At 39.8% G+C, this 17,722-nt stretch overlaps 1 long non-coding RNA gene across 2 annotated transcripts; it reads right to left on the bottom strand.

Moving 5' to 3' along the window:
* Window positions 1-813: 813 nt before the first annotated feature.
* Window positions 814-17,612, bottom strand: LOC148413203 (uncharacterized). 2 transcript variants are annotated; one of them, XR_015867844.1, is made up of 3 exons: window positions 17,481-17,612; window positions 17,199-17,278; window positions 814-1,576 (listed from the first exon to the last, which is right to left on the bottom strand). It is a non-coding gene; the product is annotated as an uncharacterized LOC148413203 (long non-coding RNA). The 2 variants fall into 2 exon arrangements; XR_015867845.1 differs by lacking the exon at window positions 814-1,576 and adding an exon at window positions 13,140-13,682.
* Window positions 17,613-17,722: the final 110 nt, after the last annotated feature.

Below are 17,722 nucleotides of genomic sequence, written 5' to 3'. Positions count from 1 at the left end.
TTGACAGCCAATCGCAGGGCACACATCCACTCACACACACAATCACACCTAAGGGCAATTAGGCGTGTCCAGTATACCTACCATGCATAGTTCTGGAATGTGGGAGGAGACTTGTGTGCCCAGAGAGGACTCACTAGCATAGGTAGGTCCTCGAGGGTCGGTATCCTGCATGTTTTACAGTTTTCTCTCCCGACATACCTGATTCAAATGATTAGTTTATTCGCACGCTCTGCAGGAGCTTGCAAACAATCCTAAAACATATGAATGTCCGAACATTTTAAAACATGGTACTTCACAAGGATACAACAATTTAACAGTGTCAGTTTGCACAATGGAAACCCGCAAATTCTCTTGTCTCTAAAGCAGGATATTGCAGATTTTGAGCCCTCGGTCCGTCAATTTAGAAGTTCTCAAACTTTTGGAGTCAGTGACCCCTTTCGGAAAGCAAATTTGCCAAGGACCCACATTGCAAATGTTTACGGAAACAAAATAAAGCATCTAAGCCAAACACCAACAGATTCAAATTGACAACTATATTTGTTATATTTCAGCTATACTGAAGTTTAGAAAGTAAAAATTGCTAATTGCACGCCTCCTTATAAACTAACTGGGTCAATTTGCCCCCAAACAGGTTGCTGCCAATTATTTTGTCAAAACAGCATTAGAAAATAATATGCCAAATTAAGCTTTGCTGGCTTCATCACCTTGTTAGCAAGCAATTGCAGTCACAAAACACATTTCTAAACAAATTTCAAAACTATTACATTTTTCTAAACAGATTAAACTGGTTGAATTGATTGATGTAATGAAGAGTCATGAATAATTTCACATTTTAATATAAAATGAAATTAACACGAATATATATTTTTGGTTAATAACCCAAATTATTTCACGGACCCCCGGTGGTCCATGGATCCCACTTTGAAAACCACTGTGTTAACCAAGACTGCATATTTCAGAACACTTGAGTCCAAACACGGATACAGTATGTTCTTGAACAGCCTTTACCCATCCATCAAATTCAATCAATCAATCAATCAATCAAATTTTATTTGTATAGCCCTGAATCACTGAAGTCTCAAAGGGATTCACAGATGAAAAGAGGTCATGTGGAGACCTCTTTCGAAAAAAGAAGTCGTACAGAGACATCTTTTCAGTGTGAGGTACACAACAGCATCCCCTGTCAGAGCTCCCAGAAGGGGAAGGAAAAACAAAAATCCCAATAAGGGGAAAATCAGAAACCTCCAGAAGGGACCACAGGTGGGAGGAGCCCCCTTCCAGGCCCACAGGTTGAAGTGGATGCTGCATGTACCAAATACAGACATATACACATCAATATAAATTACAGAAAACATATTGTGCTATATAGTGCAGTGATGTCTTGACAGCAGGCAAAGCCATTGGGCAGGAACCATCCCACATTCCAACCAGGTGGACCGCAGACGGTCGATCTCCTAACCCGCGATGGTCGATCAGCGCAGCACCCAATGGAGGCGGTCAAGTCAACCCTCACCATCTAGCGAGCCACCTCTCCCAGCCCGAAGAGGGGGGCAGGAAAAAAGAAAAAAGAAGAAACCTGCAGACAGGCTAAATTAACTAAATGCTTTTGAATATAAGTTTGTTTTTAGTCGGGATTTAAAGATTTCTACTGAGGTGGCTGCGCGAACTTCCATAGGTAGGGCATTCCATAGTACTGGCGCGTGAATGGAAAATGCCCTTGATCCCGCGGACTTCTTTTTAGCCCGTGGGGTCGATAGCAAACCGGCATTTTGTGATTGAAGTTGTTGGGACGGAACATATGGTGATACTAAGTCGACGAGATAGGAAGGAGCTAAACCGTGTGAAATTTTATAAGTAATTAACAGCACTTTAAAATCACATCTCACGTGTATTGGAAGCCAATGCAGGTCAGCTAGAATCGGAGTAATATAATCGAACCTTCTCGTCCTTGTCAATAGTCTCGCTGCTGCATTCTGTACAGACTGCAGGCTTTTAATGTAGGACATGGGAAGTCCAGAAAACAAGACGTTACAATAGTCTAGGCGCGACGTAACAAATGCATGAATTAATGTTTCTGCATCGCTAAGAGAAGGAATAGGGCGAATTTTAGCTATATTTCGGAGGTGAAAAAAACGCCGGTCTTGTCATGTTGTTAATATGTGTTCGATAGGAGAGAGTTGAGCCAAATATCACGCCGAGATTTTTTGCAGAACTACTTTGGGAAATAATACAGTTATTTAGGTTCAGCGTGGTATTCTTAAGCAAGTGCTGATGATGAGCAGGGCCAATAAATAACATCTCAGTTTTATTAGGGTTGAGAAGCAGAAAATTGGAAGACATCCATTGTTTAATCTCGGCAAGGCAAGCCTCCAGTTTACTGCACTTGCACGGATCCGTTATTTCTAAGGGCATATAGAGTTGGGTGTCATCAGCATAGCAATGAAAACTAATAGCATGTTTACGTATAATATCGCTGAGAGGAATCATGTAGATGTTGAACAGTAAGGAAGCGGGTCGAGCATGCAGGACGTCAGCTTTGCTGCATTAACCAGGTGTGTAAGACACTCCAGGGATACTAAATCAAACTGGGACAGGGTAACCAGACTTTCTTGAACCTGATTGTCCGAACTAGCATAAACAATCACAGCCGAGGGGGTAAGTGGCGCTGCCTTTTTTATTTCGTCCCTTGTTAGCTAAATCCGCTGAGTAAAGAATTGCATTAAATCGTGTGCTGAATGGAGGGAACTATGATTAATCTGCTGCTGTTGCGTTAGCTGTGCTACCGTGTCAAATATTTTGGGTTGTTTTTATTAATACTAATCATTTTGGAAAAGTAATTTGTTTTTGCTAACCTAAAGGCCTCTTTATATTTCAGCAAGCTATCGCACCAGGCCTGACGGAAAACCTCAAGTTTAGTTGTTTGCCGTTTACGCTCAAGTTGTCTACTTAAAAATGTACACGTACGCGTTTCATCCGTAAACCACGGAGTGTGCCGCTTTGGACGAGTTTTAAGTTTCAGCGGCGCAATAGAGTTTAGGGAATTTAAAAGAACCGTATTAAAATCATTCGCGAGTTTATCGACTGAACCAGTGAAAGACGGAAAGGCAGCTGTTGCGGAAGGCAGTAATTCAGAAAGTGCAGCAGTGGTTGATGAGTTAATATCACGGCTCTTAAAGCCTTGGTTGTGGACAATAAGACCACACTGAGCTAGGACTTCAAATGTTATAAGATAATGATCAGACTTAGCGTAAGTATGCGGCAAAATTGTGACATTTGAGGCAGTTAGGCCATGGGTTAGCACTAGATCTAAGATATTACCATTTCAGTGTGTCGCTGCTTTTATTATTTGTGTAAAACCAAATGCATCGATTATTGCTTGAAAAGCTACAGTAAGTGGCTCCAATGGGGAGTTTATATGAATATTGAAGTCACCCATAATTAATATATTATCTGTGTGAGTTATTTAGTCAGTCATAAGTTCAGGGAATTCATCTAAGAATCCAGAGTATGGACCGGGAGGACGGTAAATAACTACCACATAGAATGGTGATGAGGTGCATGATCGCATAACGAGAGCCTCAAATGTCTTGGTGTGATTAGTGCTCGTGCTAAGTTTAAGATCAGATTCTGAAATTAGGGCAACACCCCCCCTTTTTTTTTTTACAAGGACGGGCAACATGTGAGCCCACAAAGTTTGGGGGTGAGGCCTCATTTAATGATAAGAATTCATTTGGTTTTAGCCAGGTTTCGCAGAGACCAAGCACTTTAAGATTGTCACCTCTAATAAGATCATTTACAAGGAGGGCTTTTGAGGGGAGTGACCTAATCTTTATGAAGCCGAATTTAAACTGGGAAATTTTTCCTGGACTATTCTGAGTCCTCGTGTTGCTAGTACTATACCAACAAGATTTTTATGGCTGGGGCTTGCTTTGTATTTTGAGTTATTAAAACCTCGTCGCAATGTTAGTAAAGTAGGAATTCGATTGTTGACGGCTACAGCGCGCATATTAATATTAATATTCCGCCTGGTACTAAGTCACTAGTCTTACCGATTAGGGAGGCAGGGCTATTTTCCTTAATCAACACCACCTCAGCAGAAATCTTATCATTAGGGCATTCAGCATTAGGTATTGAAACAGTGTGTGGATTGCAGTGACCTAGACTAAATATGATATGTGTGTTGTAGCAGTCCAGCCTAGTGCCGGTTAACTTTAGCCTTAACGACTCCACACCCGTTCTAGCAGGCTTGCTACCCGCCTGCGACCCGACATGCTCTAATGTGAGAAGTCATGGAAGGCTCAAACAGTAATCTATGTTTCTAGAGTGATGGCGCCTTCCCAGTTAGGGTGAAGGCCATCCATCTTTAGCAGGTCGGGCCGGCCCCAGAAAGAGGGCCAATTATCTACAAACTGGTAACCCTGCTCTCTACAGAAACTAGCCATCCACCGGTTAAGCGAGAATAATCTGTTAAACCTCTCATCATTGCCTCTCGCAGGCAGAGGGCCAGAGACAATAACTCGATGCCGACTCATCTTTCTAGCGAGATTACAAGTCCTAGCTATCTTCTTCTTTGTAATCTCAGACTGCCTCATTCTAGTATCATTAAGCCGACATGTTTCACTATGTCCGAGTAACTAGTGTTGTTTGCACTAAACTGGTGTCTGGGCCTCTTGCGTGTCAGCTCCCTAAGTTTAGCTTCAATGTCGGGTGCTATGGCCCCAGGAATCCACATTACGGTGGCTGGCGTTTTAAGCTTGATGTTACGGGTGAAGGAGTCCCCTATAACTAATGTGCGGGAGCCAGTAGACTAAAATGGAGTTTGCCTAGCAAGGGGGCTAATTCGATTATGCGTCCGAGCAGGCTCACCGTGGCTAGCAGGCTTCTTAGGGCTAATGCTAGCCGGACTAGCGAGTAGGCTACGACCCGCACTAGCCGACGCTAGCGCCATTGCGGGGGGGCTACGACCCACACTGTCACAATCAGATGTGTCCGTCTGATCTACGATTATCAGACTACTCTGCTCTAGCTGACGGACACGGCCCTCTAGGAGAGAAAGCCTCTCCATGAGAATAACGCAGGTGTCGCAAGTGACAGATGCGGTGGAGGTGCACAAAGCCATGCTTTCCTTAGTACAGCCGAGCGATTACTTACGCTAGCAGAGCTGCATGAGAACGAGGACGAACGGAGCTAGGAGCTGTTCAGAGAATCAGCGAATCACTAGCTATCCAAGAATGGAAACAGTCCTCAAAAATGAAGAAAAAAAAAAACACGGAACACAGGTCCGACGGGTGGTGGTAAAATAGAAAAATAGAAGAAGAAAAATATTGTTCGTCTCTCCAGCTAAGGCTAAAACAGCGACAGCAGCAAAACGGCCCCGGAACCGGAAACTGTGCTCTTCATGCCCTTTTTCCTCATTTTCTCCTTTCTCCTTCCAGCCATCATCTCTATCAGGAGCCAAATGTAGCCATCTTTTGATTGGGCCATTGATATTGTGGTTTGTGGCCCTAAGCGTTACTTACGTAGGAGGTTAAGCCTCGCATCAACTGAAACATGCAAACATGGTTTTAGGCCCTTTGGGAAATTTTGACCCAACTCTGGCTTTTTGATGTGTGATATCAAGGGGAAAGCATAAGCATTAAAAAAAAACCACTAGGAGGCTAAAATATTGCATTGATTGTCAAAGCATGACGACTGCCGTCTAAATGCTTGCAAACGGGAGGTCGAGAGGTGCGCCTCGTAGATGTCACATCTAACCCATGTCAGGCTCATTTACTGCCATTAAAAATTGAAACTATTGTCAATTTTTGACATATTGAAAACTTGACGTTTTATCATGCATTTTTGAAGTAATGCTTTCAACGGCAACTCGCAGCAGGGTGCAATAGAATTTTTTGTGTTGAGATCCCAAAACCATTGGGTGGCGCAAGTGGTCAACTTATGACATTTGCAAGCCTTTCAATGACGACAAGGATTGGCTTAGCCTGGACTCGCATAATGCAAAAGTCTTCAAAAGTCATAACACTAAGACATAATGAATACTCATAATTCAATTTCATAAACATATAAATATACAGTGTAGTTACTATTGCTATTATCACAATTTTATAATTTTGGTACGTGAAAGGGGCTGATGCCACTGAATATTTTCAGAGGTTGAAAGTAAATATATATTTATATTTGACAATGTTCTGACCCTTTCAAGGTCACCCCAAGCTGGGTGATAATAAAGCCAAGTTAGTGAAAAATCCCGGGACACTCAGGGGTTAAAGGAATGTTTTCCATCATTAAGAAATGACTATAACAGGAAAACATCTCTTTTTTGCCTAATTACTTGATACTCCTCGTTTCATTGATCCAAGTCTTGCTTGTGTTGCTGTTTTGTTTGAAACTTGTACTCTGTCGTTTTCTCTGAGAAAATATCTTCTGCATTCTTCTGTTGCTACTTAGTTGCATTTTCGAGTAACTATTCTGTGTGTGTGTCTTTTGTTGCTACTTTACATTGTCTTGGATTTTACGTCGTCCTTCTGTTAGACAACGGATCCGATTGGTGCTCTGTAAAAAAAGTGTGAAGGAACTAGCAAGAGATAAGATTGTTACTCCCACTCTTCAAGATGAAAGCCTGCCCTAAACATTTCTCTGTTCAACTTGCGCATCTGTCAGCAGGGTAGAATTTATAACAACAAGAAGGGAGGAAAAAAGTGCACAGTTTGTGTGTTTTGAACTCTCTTATCTGTCAGGATCATCTCATTCTACTTACACAGAGAGTTCTCATGTATGTTAAGCAGTGTTGGGGAAGTTACTTCAAAACTGTAATGCATTATTTAATACTTATTACTGTTATTTCAAAGTAATTAGTTACACTACAAAATTACTGTATGTAAGATGTGAGACATTTAAAGACATTTTTAAAATCCCTCATGACTTAGCTTCACAGCATAATGATGCATTGTTTATGCTTCCAGCATATATATATTAGTCAGCTAGGTTAGAGACAAACGTTTCAAAAACAGATGTTTTCACTGGGGCTAATGTTAGCGGCTAGCCTACATCATTGTTATTGTGTTTAACGTACAGTTTAACATTAGTTTTTGTATGCTTCATTTTGATACACATTGGCCACAATTATTCATAGACTACCATGTCATTATTGCTAGTTGCGACAGGGAACTTGCTGACAAGGTTTTCTAATGCTGGTGAATCCACTGTGGAAAGCGCCAGCATATCATAACGTATGACATAGTCCGCCCCGAATCTCCCAGTGGCGGCCCGTGCATTTCACACTGAGGCCATCAGCAAGTAAAATGTATCATTCTATGTGCCAAAACAATAAGTAAAAATAATTTCAAATTATTTGTCCATGATGTTTAGCTTTAAAAATTTTGTATGCTAAATTACAAATGACAGCTTGTATAATGTAAGTGTCACGTCTGGGCATGGTGAATAGGGAGGAAGAAGGAAGAGGACCTAAAAAATGCAGGAAAACAGAAATATGTGGCTCAAAAAAGGAAGTTTTAACAAGGAAATGTGCCAGGACCAAACCGGGAGCAAAACTGGACAAAGTATCACCAGACAGGTGGACAAAATCAAACTAACAAGATTTTTTTTCACACTGATTTGCAGTTTTATAGGTGGCACTCACATGGATGTCCTATAACTCAGTGGTTCTCAAAGCGGGGTGCGCAACCCCCAGGGTTCTTGGGCTGACTGCAGGGGGTCTGTGAAATAATGTGGGTTATTAATAAAAAATATATTTTTTTGTTAATTTCCTTTTATTTTATATTAAATTGTAAATGTATTCATGACTCTTCAATAAAGCAATTAATTCAACCAATTTAACTATTTAAGTGCCAAGCGTTATTGGAATAGCAGGGGTGGGCAATCCCAGCTCTCGAGGGCCAGTGTCCTAAATGTTTCTCTTTCAAAAACACCTGATTCAAATGATTAGGATTATTTTCAAGCTCCATCAGATCTTGTTAGTGATCTAATTGTTTAAATCAGGTGGGCCAGTATATTTAGCATTTTCACTCACCTTTCAAGGCTAACAGAATAATGTATGCTATGTCTCTGTTAAAAAAAAAAAAAAAAAATGGGTCCTGCCATATGAAAGATTGACTTCCATTCTTCAGTTAGAATTGATGTAGGTACTAGCTGTGTGAAAACACTGCCATCCAATTGGTTTATGTTGGGTAAGCATTAGTCAAGGGTGTCAGCTCTTCATAAAAAAAAAAAAAAAAAAAAAAAAAAACTTATCTGACCAGAATTTTAATTGTAATTGTTCTATTTTAAACGGTGAGAATTCTCATCCATGGCACTGAATAATATATTTTAAAAAAGTAATCATTTTGAAAATAGACTCACGTAATCCATCATCAAAGAGTTTGTGACTAAAGATTTGTTAGGGGGAAATTGACCCAGGTTTTTATTAGGAGGCGTGCAATTCGCAATTTTTATTCTGTAAACTTCAGTATAGCTGAAAAGTAACAAATGCACTTGTCAAATTGAATATGTTGGTGAATAAAAAATGCACTCCAAGGGGCTCAAGGAGGTAATGAACACTTCAATTTATTACTACTAACTATATTAGTTCAGATGAATGAAGTGGGTTAAACCCTTTTAGTTAGATCCACTACTCCATATCATCCTGCTCAGGGCAGGGTGACAACAACCACAAGATACTTGTGGTAAGTTGTCATGCAGTAAAAAAAAAAAAAAAAATCATTGAATTATTGAAGTTTGGTTTTGACTATTGGTGTCTGTCAAAGTTATGTACCCAAAAGAGACAGACGGTTGTAATTGAAGATAAAAGCCCTAAATAAAGATTGATCAAGGCCTCTTCAGGTGAATGCATTTTTAGTTTAACCCAAGATATATGAAATTATAGAATTTTTCAGAGCCTTTATGCAGTAAAGGGGACATGATATTTCAAGATGGATGTGCACAACTATTAGCCATCTAGTGCAGCATGACAACACATGTTGTGGTGCTCTTGTTTGCAAAGCACGTCTTACATGAACATGCACAGTATTCAGTATTTGGGTTCCTGACCTCCTCCTCAAAACATGTTCCGTGCAGTTTAATGTGGACAAGCAAGGCATTACAGTGATACCTCACTATTTTGCCTCTTCCCTATTGCGTGCTCAGTGCGTCACAGATTCTTTTTCATAAAAAAATGAAAAAAAGCTATGTTGCGGAGAGGTGCGCTGTGAAGGTTTAATTAGAAATGCACTTGGAAATCGAACTACTGTAGTACAGATATTTACTTAAATCCTAAATCATTAAACCTTGTACTGTAACTGTAGTGTTGTCCCTTCCCGTTGTGAGTTTCATGAGAGACAGACACTCCTCCTCTTGGTCTCACTTCGCGTCTCCCTAACAAGCATGCGTGAATTTCATGAGGGAGACAGGCACTCCTTTTAGTTGTAATCCTAGTTGTGATCTACTCCCACCCCAACTCCTGTCCTCATTGGTCAATGGTTGTGCCAGGAGCCAATCATTTGTTTTATTGGGTGCCCGTCTTCCTCATGAAACCCGCAGACGCTTGTTAGGTAGATGCAACCAAGAGAAGGAGTGCTGGTCTCTTTCATGTATTCCTACACGCTGCTAGGAGTAAAGGGAGCGTTGAAGCAGAGCGTCGTAATCCTCTTTACCTAGATTTTTTTTAATAAATTGGAATTTCAATTGTAAACCCTGACTGTTATCATGTTTGGTCGGCCACAAGCTTCACTCTACCTAGACTTCTGGGCGGCGCTAGTAAAACCGCGGCACTATGTGAGACGACAACCAAAGGGATAGGAAGGGACAGCAAAACAGTTACTGTATACAGTTAAATAATTTAAATATATACGTGTAATGCAGTAATGTGTGTCTTAAATATGTAACGTATAAATACTTTTTAGATTTAAAATATTCCGGTATCCACATACACATGCATGAAATTTCCATTATTGGTGACGCTACTTCGCGGTTTTTCACTTATCAGGGGTCCCCATTAACAATGAAAAACAAGGGATTACTGTGCAACCCTTAAACTGCACATGGCCGATAAATGCATAAAAAACACATATAAAACACTGCATTTACAATAAATTGTTTCGTGTTTATTTCAGTGATTTGATAAACATATGTACTGTAGAATGTAGTGAAGAAAGTAATAAAGAAAAGAAACAGGTAAGTCATCATCAAGTAAGTCAGTAATGTCCAGTTGTGCTCCAAAGAATGATACAGTGGGCCCCCGGGTTACGAACTTAATCCGTTCGTTCAGCGGCTACGCTCGTAACTCGAACTGCTCATATGACGGGCAATCCAAAACTATGTTAATTCGTGAATGCGTGCAACGCGTGCAAAAACCTTAGGTAAAAATATCACGACTTTATACACATATTAAAAATGAGTAACATAATCTACTGTACAGTTAAATTAAATAACATATACAAAGGAAAAATGACATTTACCTTTGGAGCGACGTGACTTGAGCTGGGTGGAGGCGGAGGGGAGCAGAGACCAACCCGCAAAGTTGACACAGTTACGCTGATATGCTATTGCTCTTACAATGTCACAGTCACTGTTTCAGTCACGGCGTCAGTCACGGAGATGGTAAAACATATCACCGGCAATTTCCTTCTCTTTAATCCATAATAGAAGAAGCCTCTCCATTTTGTTGTCGAGCGAGGTCCGTACCCCGGCAAGGAAAGTCTTGCCCTTAGAAGATTGTCGAGCGGTTCCGTCCATAGTCACGAGCAAGGTTAACTATGCGTGTGCCTCCCTCTTTTTTTTTATTATCTCCTGCTTCGTTTCTATCGTCATCATCCTCTTACTTCTTCCTTTACCGCTACTTGCAATTTTAGAAGCTATGTCTAACAGAAAAAGTTTGCAAAGTCTTCACAACATTCCTTCCTTCCGTTTTTCACTCATTTTCTCTCCTTCCTTCCAGCCCGACCAGCTGTGCCATCAAGCTAGATAAAGGCGTTCGGCCAATAGCATATCGGCATTTCTGTGATGGAAGTGACGCCGGCCAATAGCATCTCCGTGAGTGAGACCGAGTGACCTTAATAGACCAATAACATATTGGCATCTCCGTGACTGACTCCGTGACTGACACCGTGACTGAGACAGTGACTGTGACTGTGACGTTGTAAGAGCAATAGCGTTCACGTTACTGTCACAAGCGTCAACTGCTGATTTTGACGCTGCTAAGCAAAAATATATTTGCATACACAATTGCCGGCATGTCGGATTGTTCGTAATATGAAAGGTTTGCTTGTATGTGGGGGACAAAAATCCCCGTGGTCCACGCTCATAAGTCGAATTGTTCGTAAAACAGGGTGTTCGTAAACCGGGGGCCGACTGAATTTCTAATTCCCTTTTGTGCCTCACAGATAGTGCTCCTTGTGCCATCAATGGTACCACTGGAATTGAGTGGAAGATGGAAAAAAGACCTCTGTTGGCCACAATGCGTTTTACAGCATCATTCTGTGTTTTTTTTTTTGTTTTTGTTTTTTAATTATTGTTTTTAACTTCTTGTTTTGAATGTATTAATGTTGTTGCCTTTTTGCATATTTACTTGTTTACAACTGCTTGGAATTGAGGTTCAACTGTTGTTTTTTTTTTTTTTTGTTTTTTTAAACTAGCTAAAGCCCCTTGAATTTGTATAGGGAATTTGCATTAAATAAAATTCACTTTAATAGATGTTGCCGCTTGTCTCTAATTTTTCAATTTCTGAAGGTCATTATATTCACACAAAACCAAAGCTTTTACATTAACACTTAAGTAGTGGCACCCTGTTACGAGTTGCTTTTGAAAGGATTACCGCAAAAATCGCGGGAAATGCATGATAAAACACCTTGTGTTCAATATATCCAAATTTGACAAAATTTCAAAATTTTAATGGCACTAAATGAGCCAAATTTCACATCTGCAGGGTGTACCTCTCAACCTCCCATTTGCAAGCACCTCCTCTGCAAGCAGGACAGCATATTGAATGTTTTGACAATCTATGCAATATTTTAGCCTCCTAGTGTTTTTCCTTATATGCTTTTCCTTTGATATCACACTTGAAAAACATCTAAAAGCCCGAGTTGAGTCAAAATTTCCCCCTGGGGTTAATGAGTCTATATTCGACTTTTAGGTCTTGAATAATGCAATTACCATAAAGGAGCAATACTGCTTCCGTTTTGTTATTACCATTATATAAAAAGAAACATGTTGATTTCCTTGACTACAGTGTGATGTACATGGTCGTCCCTGCCTTCCTGTAAACAACTCGTTGAACAGTGCCTGCTGGGCTTCCCGGTCCTGTGAGTGATGAGCGGGCTACTGATTGACCAAGCGGATTAAATATCCTGGAGGCAATAGCTGCCAGTTTCTGTGGAGAATGACATTTCATCAAGCGTTGACCTCTATCAAAGTGACACCAGTAACATGTGGTGAATGGGGGCTTGACTTCGCCCCTTCGCCAGCTGGTTCCAAAATAACGTATCAAGTTGTTAGATAGATCCTAAGGGCAAATGTAACCTTGATGTCTAGGAATTTTAATCGATATCTTACGTAAATTAAATTATGGTCATGGAGTTTATATACACACGTGGACAAAATTGTTGGTACCCCTCAGTTAAAGAAGGAAAAACCCACAATTCTCACTGAAATCACTTGAAACTTACAAAAGTAACAACAAATAAAAAAATATTGAAAATTAAATAATCAAAATCTGCCATCACTTTTGAATTGCTGATTAACATAATTATTTAAAAAAACAAACTAATGAAACAGGCCTGGACAAAAATGATGGTACCTTGTGAAGGGAATCATATATTAGGTTGTTATCATTATGTGCTTATTTCATTGTTACCCATTTATGCAATCCTAGTTCATCTTGACCCTGTCCTTAGATAGAGCTGTTGACGCACGAAAGTGTGAGCCGGGAGCTGCCGGTGGCGCCCGGCTGGCTCTCTTGTTGTGTCTTGTAATCTGCTATGCTTTTGCTCAATAAAAGCCAGGGGGGGGACGGCTGGGCAGTGAAACTAGCGTTGGAAGACCCACAAGTTCATTTGCCCAAGCTTTTTTCCCTATGCCTGGCATAGAAAAGTCAATCTTGGCTGGTCTGAGTTACTCTTTTTGCTGTTTAAGCAGCTAGGCTTGTCCTAGTCTTATTTTCTGAGATTTCTCTGACATACCTCTATAAAAGATTGAAAACTATTTGACCAGACTGACATGATTAACTCATGTGTGTCCTTTAATTGACATCACAGGTGTTTCCAAACCCTATTTAAAGGGAGACAAGTAGTCACTCTGCTGTTTGGTGAAAAGGTGTGTACCACACTGAACATGGACAACAGAAAGCGAAGGAGAGAATTGTCCCAGGACATCCGAAAAAAAAATTATAGACAAACATCTTAAAGGTAAAGGCTATGCGACTATCTCTAAACAGCTTGAAGTTACTGTGACAACAGTGGCTCATATTATTCAGAAGTTCAAGACCCACGGGACAGTAGCCAACCTCTCTGGACGTGGCCGCAAGAGGAAAATTGATGACAAATTGAAGAGAGATCGTTCAAATTGTATCCAAAGAGCCCAGAACAACCTCCAAAGAAATTAAAGGTGAACTCCAAGGCCAAGGTAAATCAGTGTCAGATCGCACCATTCGTCGTTGTTTGAGCCAAAGTGGATTTCATGGGAGACGACCACTGCTGAAAAAAATCATAAAAAAGCGAGACTGGAATTTGCAAAAATGCATGTTGACAAGCCACAAAGCTACTGGGAGAATGTCCTTTGGACAGATAAGACCAAACTGGAGCTTTTTGGTAAGGCACATCAACTCTATGTTCATAGACTCAAAAACCAATTATACGAAGAAAAGAACACTGTCCCTACGGTGAAACATGGAGGAGGCTCAGTAATGTTTTGGGGCTGCTTTGCTGCATCTGGCACAGGGTGTCTTGAATGTGTGCAAGGTAAAATGAAATCTGTAGACTATCAAGGCATTCTGGAGAGAAATGTGCCTAGTGTCAGAAAGCTTGGTCTCAGTCACAGGTCATGGGTCTTCCAACAGGACAACGATGCAAAACACACAGCCAAATACACCAAGAATGGCTGAGAGAAAAGCGTTGGACTATTCTAAAGTGGCCTTCCATGAGCCCAGATCTGAATCCCATTGAACATCTGTGGAAGGAGCTGAAACATGCCATTTGGAGAAGACACCCATCAAACCTGAGACAACTGGAGCAGTTTGCTCATGAGGAGTGGGCCAAAATACCTGTTGACAGCTGCAGAATGCTCATTGACAAATACAGAAATCGCTTAATTGCAGTGATTGCCTCAAAAGATTGTGCAACAAAATATTAAGTTATGGGTACCATCATTTTTGTCCAGGCCTGTTTCATTAGTTTGTTTTTTTAAATAATTATGTTAATCAGCAATTCAAAAGTGATGGCTGATTTTGATTATTTAATTTTCAATTTTTTTTTTTATTTATTGTTACTTTTGTAAGTTTCATGTGATTTCAGTGAGAATTTTGGGTTTTTCCTTCTTTAACTGAGGGGTACCAACAATTTTGTCCACGTGTGTATATATATATATATATATATATATATATATATATATATATATATATATACACACACACACACACATACAGTGATCCCTCCTACTTCGCGGTCTCAGATATCGCGGTCTCAGTACTTCGCGTTTTTTTCCAGGAAAAATAAATATTTCGAAATAAAAAATCATTTAAAAAATGTGCAAAAATATACAAAAATTTAATAAAGCAAAAAAGTACATTATACAGAGTACTGTATTAATCAAATAAGAAGTAATATTAGTTAATAACTATGTTAAGAATTCTTCAAGCGTTAGTTTGTGATGTTTTTTTATCTTTTTTTGAAATGCATGCTTTTAATTTGTCGGGTCGCGTTGCATTTCCGTTTCCTGATTTACTTCTCAGTGCGTCATTCGGCTGGTTACGGTGACGTAGTGAATGACAATGTAAGATCATATTTATAGTTTAATATCATTTGTGTTGATAACGCACGCAACTGCCTATGTTTAGTCAGCAATGAGTGTAAATTCTGTTTATGTGTTTGTGTAGAGGTTGCACTTTATAGTTAGTAGTTGTTAGTTGTTGCTAACCCGCTAATGTTGGCTAAAAATACAGTAAATTCATAGATTAAGTGTTCATATGTTAGTTTACTGACTTTGAGATTGTTGTTGATTTATTATTCAACAGATACTACATGATACATCATACATGAGCCAAAATAAATGTGAAGTTCAACGTGATGACTTGCGTACTCTTTCACCAGAGTCTTGGTGCAGATAACCAGTCCTGAGAACAAATTCTCAACAAACTAAGTAATATTACTTATTTAATGAAGATACAATAATGTTTGTAAGGATAATGTAATGTTAAATAATAGGAGAAAGGAAATAAAATAGGCAAAAAAAATTTTTTTTAAAAAGGATTGTTTATTGTTACTGCGGCTATATTGGTTCGTACATAGAAATCTAGGAACTGATACCCTACTTCGCGGGTTTCAGACTTCGCGGGGGGTTGACACCCCCCATCAACCGTGAAATAGGGGGGATCACTGCATGTATGTTTTTGACCTGGGGTTTACATGCATTAGCTAATCAACATTGGTGGGCAATCCAAACCTTACGGCAAATTCATGTTATGATCTCAAGTGCGGAACACCTTAATCTCATAAACCGGGGACCCACTCTGTGTTGTGTGTGTGTGTGTGTGTATAAATGAAATCATTCCTTTTTTTTCAGAAATGCCTGACCTTTAAGGAATCCTTGATAATATAGCCAAAGTCACCTTTTAGCAATTTCTATGACAGTTGTTATTGAACTATATGATCACTTTTTCAGATGTGGCGAGATTAAAAACGAAAACTACAAATAGCCCTTTAGATTTTCTAATGACTGCTTTATTAAGACATATCAAGATTAAGATTAAAATAATAAAGACAGGTGAAATAATTGAACAGAAGGAATTGAAATTATTCAATATTTGTACTTGCTGATAGATCAAGTTGTGAGTCCACACTTTGTTGGAAATAAAAGGCACAAGTAGATCCAGTTGGGAACAAAAAAAAAATAGTTTATAATCACGTCACACATACTTCAGTCCTAATAAAATCCCATTGGACAGGTTTACATATGCAGCTTGCTCTCTCCCACTTGTAAACATTTACTGTAAATTAAAATGTCCTTTTGGAGTGACATACCCAAGTGATCAAAAAAAAAATCTATAAATGCCAATTTAAATTACAGCGGGATTGAGACCAAAATAAAAGTGATAAATCACTTCTTTTTTTTTTACCTTGCTTCTTTTCTGCTTAGCTGTAGATTTTTTTCTCAACTGTCCTACCACGCGTAAGAGGAGAAAATATTTTTTAATCGTTCTTCACATTGAATGTTATGCTTCTTTGGTCTCATTTTGCAGCCCAGCCGCAAACGGACCGCGGCCCGGTGATTGTAGTCCACTGTCTTAGATGAACATATGTTCTACATATTCCACCTGAGTTCCTTAGGTGCATTTATTCTCGACGGTTGTCCCACATATTCACATTTAGTATTTAATAATTTTCAATACATTTACAAGACGTCATGTGTACAGTGTTAGTTTGTTGCCTGTCTTATTTTATTTACGTGTCTCTCACTTTGAAAGCACCTGGTTCAAATGATCAGGCTCGTTATCAGGTTGTTGATGAGCGAATCATTTGAATCAGGTGTGACTGCGGGGGTGCGCTCTAACCCTGCATTAGGCCATATACGTAAATGCTAAGGGGGCAACGGACTCCAGGGACCAGCAAAACGGGGAGGGGGGAACAAAATAATAATGACAGTCTATATCAACTCGCAAAATCGCAACGTTAGTAGGCTTATTTTTTTCTAAATCAACCCCTCCACCTTTCCTCCTAACTACTTTCCTCTGCCGCCCTCTCGTGGCTAAATGGCATCTCTCACTTGATGGTAGCGACCGCAGACAAACTGTTCATTCACGGAAAACAAAACACAAGTACAAGGAAGCAATTGGAAAGTTGAATTTTTACAAAGCCATGACATTATCCACTGTCAAACGGTACTTTCGGCGCAGTGTTTGCCACATCAAACAATCGGCATAATTCTGACCTAATTATAAGCAGAGATAGAAAAGCCATGAAAACGAAGTGTTTAAAAAGATTCAAAGTAAAGTGTACCTTTTCTCTCTCCAAGAGCTAGTCAATGAAAACACTTCCATCGAGAATCTGGTCTCACGATGTTTCTGGTCCAATGGCGTCTCTCAGTGGAGTGGCGCATTTCCGTTATGATAATCACATCTTACGTACAGCCATACTTGCAGTTGTTTTTCTGTGTTTCTGTTTTTTGTACGTGTTCTGAGATGGATATTTTTACAGCGTCTTTCTTTTAATGGTTTTGCATTTTGATTTGCAGTTGTTTTTTTTTCGTATTTGCAGTTGTTTTTTTCTGTCGTCTGTTACCTTCATTACTGTTTAGTTCGTGCTCTGCCATTTGCAGCGTGTTTGCCCCAGTCGGCCACTACCTTATGGTTCATATCAGCATCCGCTTCGACAAGAACTCTTTCCGCATGTGCGTCAACGACAACTTCCAAATGGACTACAAGTACCGAGTGGGCCTGGATCAGATCACACGTGTGACAGTGAGTGGTGACGTCACGCTGGAAAGCGTTACATTGGTATGACATCTGTATCAAAAGCCACGT

The sequence above is a fragment of the Hippichthys cyanospilos genome, chromosome 14 (assembly GCF_059441005.1).
Source record: "Hippichthys cyanospilos isolate Australia breed blue-spotted pipefish chromosome 14, RoL_Hcya_1.0, whole genome shotgun sequence".
NCBI lineage: Eukaryota > Metazoa > Chordata > Actinopteri > Syngnathiformes > Syngnathidae > Hippichthys > Hippichthys cyanospilos.
This window is presented reverse-complemented; position numbering and strand designations above follow the sequence as displayed.